Consider the following 4,451-nt stretch of genomic DNA (forward strand, 5'->3'; position numbering starts at 1 on the left):
TTGTTTAGTACATATAAATACAAACACATGTAATATGTCTATGTGTGTGTATATGTGTATGTGTATATACTTACAAGTAAATACATGTTTACATGGGTATGTGGAAATATATACACAACCTCTCCCCTCTAGATATAAAGAGAGAGCATAAGTTTACATCCTGGGATTTCTAACTAATAACCATAATTATCACACACAAAAGCGTGAAACTTTTAAAAATGCTTTGTGGCAAAGTACACGGAGTGAGGAAAACACTAAATTTCCTTTTCCTTTTTAAAATGTTTGGAAATATGTACAACTTAGACTCAGTTTCAAGGTGCTCATAACACTTATATCCATGGCAAAAATCCTGGTAAAATGTCAATTTCAAAAGCTAAATGCTACAAATGCAGTAGAAACCATATCAATAAAGGTGTTTTAGTATTTCTCCAACTCTATGCTATTTAAGACAAATATATAATTTGATTCATCATCATCTTCCACATCTTCCACTTCTTCCTCGTCTTCCTCCTCTACCTTTTTTCCTGGAAGCTTTAGTTGTTCCCTTTGCACAATCAAACTTACATTTGGACTTATAATCAGACACTTCCTTTTCATATTTTTCCTTCAGTTTTGATGCCTTAATGTTGTATAGCCGCTTTTCACTATCACTCACATTATTCTACATCTCACCAAGTTTTTTTTGCTACATCCCCAATGGATATCCCATGGTTTGTAGGTTTTATCTTGGGGCAAAATTCTGAACAGCATAAGAAGAAGTCAGACAGGGGCCTTTTAGGAGCATTAAGATCCTTCTTCCTCTGCCCCCTTCATTTAATGAGTCCATAATCCTTCATCTCCCTGTCATACCACAACTTATCAGTCTTTGCCATTTTGTCATACTTGGACTTTTCCTTTCCAGACATATTCTTACTTCTTTCTGAACACTTTTTTGAAAATTGTGCAAAACTGAGGTCGGAGCCAAGATGGCTGAGAGCAAGTTGCCTGAGCTCTCCTGTGGCTCCCTCAAAAAGAACATTAAATCAAGCCTCTAAACAGATTCTGAAACTACAGAACCTACAAAGACAGAGAGACACACTCTTCCAACTTGATATAATTTAGAAGACTTCAGCAAAGATCAGTCTCAGGCAAAAGGGGAGCACAGCACAGCTCTGAACAGCAGTGCATGGAGAGGGTCTGGGCAAATCAGCAGGAAGCAGTTGCCCACAGCAGAGCAACTGAGGTCCCTTGATCCTGGCTCAGCAAGCTGCTGGCACAGTGGGCCAGTTGTGATATCCACCAGCACCAGCTGAGAGGGCAGGCTGCCAGCTGGAGGGCCACCCATAGGACAGGCATGACCAGGCCTGGTCATCCCAGTGCCTGGAACAAGCACAGGGAGCAAGCCCAGGACAGTGAGGAATCCACAACCCACAGAAGCCTCGGAGTAGAAAGCCAGTGTTACAGCCCATATCCCCCAGCACAAGAAGCTTGAAACAGTGACCCTTATGCCCCAAGAGCAGACCTCAACTTTACAAAATAAATGACAATATGAGTTAAGAAACACAAAAGGGCTATTTACCATTGAGAGCTTCTGTGTCAACAGGGAAGAGCTAAACACAAACTCAGATGAGGAAAATACGCTCAAATTGCCTACATGTGAAGCCTCAAGAGGGAAGATGAATTGGTCTCAAGACCAAAAAGCCTTATTGGAAGAGCTCAAAAAGGATTTAAAAAATCAATGGAGAGAGGTAGGAGAAAAAATGGGGAGAGAAATGAAATTTACACAAGAATATTATGAAAAAAGAATCAACAGATTAGAAAAAGAAATTCAAAGAATAAAGAGCTTGGAAAAGGAAGCACAGAGACTGACTAAAGAAAAATTCCTTAAAAATTAATTTGGCCAAATGGAAAAGGAAATGCAAAAGCTTACTGAAGATAACTATGTCTTAAAAATTTGAATTGAACAGATGGAAGCTAATGACTCCATGAGACACTAGGAATCAGTCAAACAGAATCAAAAGAATGAAAAAATAGAAGAAAATGTGGTATACCTCATTGGAAAGACAACTGACCTGGAAAACAGATCCAGGAGAGGCAATTTAAGAATTATTGGACTGCCTGAAAGCCATAATCAGAAAAAAATTTAGACGCCATATTCCAGAAAATTATCAAGGAGAACTGCCCTGATATTGTAGAATCAGAGGATAAAATCATCATTGAAAGAATCCAACGATAACCTCCTGAGACCCCAAAAAGAAAACTCCAAGGAATATTGTAGCCAAATTTCAGAATTACCAGGTGAAGTAGAAAATACTCCAAGCAGCCAGAAAGAAGCAATTTAAATATCATGGAGCCACAGTCAGGATTACACAAGACCTGGCAGCTTCAACATTAAAGGATTGCAAGGCTTGAAATATTCAGGACAGCAAAGGAGCATGGATTGCAACCAAGGATCAACTACCCAACAAAACTGATCATTCCCTTTCAGGGGAAAGATGCACATTCAGTGAAAGAGGTGACTTTCAAGGTTTCCTGATGAAAAGACCAGAGCTGAATAGAAAATTTGATCTTAACATACAAGACTCAAGAGAAGTATAAAAAGGTAAACGGGGGGAAAAGTTATTCAATATGGTTAAACTGTTTAGATCCCTACACGGGAAGATAATACTTATAACTCTTGAGAACTGTATATGTATTTGGGAAGACAGAAGGATTATATGTAGAGGGTATAAATATAAATTGTCTTTGATGTGATGATATAAAGAAAATGAAGGTATGAAAAAGGAATATATGGGGAAAAGAGGAAAGGGGAGGTGAAATGGTGTTAAATCATATGAAGAGGCAGAAAAAACCTATTACAATAGAGGGAAAGAAGGGAGGGATGAGCATTGTTTCAACCTTACTCTAATTGGATTTGGTTCAGGAAGGGAATAACATATACACTCATTCGGATAAAGAATATTAGCTTATTCTTTAGGGAAGTAAAAGGGTAAGGGGCAAAGGGGGGCACTGATAGAAGGAAGGGCAAAAGCAAGTTCTGGTATATGAACGTAATGGAATCCTCCTTGTGCTGTAAGAAACGATGAGCAGGCAGCAGAGAAATCAGGAAAGACTTACATGAACTGATGCTGAGTGAGATGAGCAGAACCAGAAGAACATTGTACACAGTATGAACAACATTGTGTGTTGTTCAACTGTGATAGACTTGACTCTTCTTATCAATACAATGGTCCAAGATAGTTCCAAAAGACTCATGAGGAAAAATGCTCTCCAAATCCAGAAAAAAAGAACTATGAAATCTAGATGCAGATTTAACCATACTATTTCTATTTTTTTCATTTTTCTTTTTGAGGTTTTTCCCTTTTTTTCTGATTCTTCTTTCACAATATGACTAATGCAGAAATATGTTTATGTGATTTTACATATATAACCTATATCAGATTGCTTGCTGTCTTGGGGAGGGGGTAGGGAAGGGGAGGGAGGGAGAAAAATTTGAAACCAGAAATCTTAGGAAAACAAATGCTAAAAACTATCCCTACATGTAACTAGAAAAGAAAATAATTTTATGATTAAAAAAAGAAAACTGTGCAAAATTGATGGGAACTTCAGGATTTCTTTTTTTTTTTATGTTCCTCACAGCACATTTGCATAAAGAAGGCAAAAACAGACATTTTGCCTTTTGGTTTCTTTGGCTCACTTTTGGCCATCTCTAGTGTGTAACTCTGTTGTTCACTAGTCTGTTCAGTGGCGTCTTGCTCAGGTGTAGGATTGATTAAGAAGCCTCTGAGTTTCCTAGCAATTCTGAGATTTTATGATTAAAAGCTTGAAGGGACTTTGGAGAGGAAAAGATCATGGATCTAGAACTAGATGGGACCTCAGATATCATGTGTTTCAACCCCTTCATTTTTCTTTTATTTAAATTTCTTTTATGCACAAAAAATTCCACATTAGCCACACTACAAAATTACAAAGCAAAGACAATGAAAGAAAATATGCTTTAATTTGCATTCTAAGTTTATTAGTTCACTTTTTGGAATTAGATAGTATTTTTATCATAAGTCCTTTAGAATTGTCACGTATAATATATTGATCAGAGTATCTAATTCCTTCACAGTTGATTGTCATTGTTGGTGCCATATGCAATGTTCTCCTAGTTCTGCTCACTTCACTTTGCATCAGCTTATGTAAGTCTAACCAGGTTCTTCTGAAACCATCAACTTGATTATTTTTATAGCTCAATAGTATTTCATCACATTACTCAATGGTTGGGCATTTTCTAGGTTTCCATTCCTTTGCCACCACAAAAAGAGCTACTGTAAATATTTTATACATATGGGCCCTTTTCTCTTTTCCTTTTATCTCTTTGGGATGCAAACTTAGTAGTCATATTGCTGGATCAAAGGGTATGCACAGTTTAATAATCCTTTGAGCATAATTCCAAATTGTTCCAAAAATTGTTGGACCAGCTTAAT

The 4,451-nt window shown here is 37.2% G+C and overlaps 1 pseudogene; it reads right to left on the bottom strand.

Annotated features, from left to right (window-relative positions):
• Positions 1-417: 417 nt before the first annotated feature.
• On the bottom strand, positions 418-3,686 carry LOC122747207 (annotated as a pseudogene).
• Positions 3,687-4,451: the final 765 nt, after the last annotated feature.

Source organism: Dromiciops gliroides, chromosome 3 (assembly GCF_019393635.1).
Source record: "Dromiciops gliroides isolate mDroGli1 chromosome 3, mDroGli1.pri, whole genome shotgun sequence".
Lineage (NCBI taxonomy): Eukaryota > Metazoa > Chordata > Mammalia > Microbiotheria > Microbiotheriidae > Dromiciops > Dromiciops gliroides.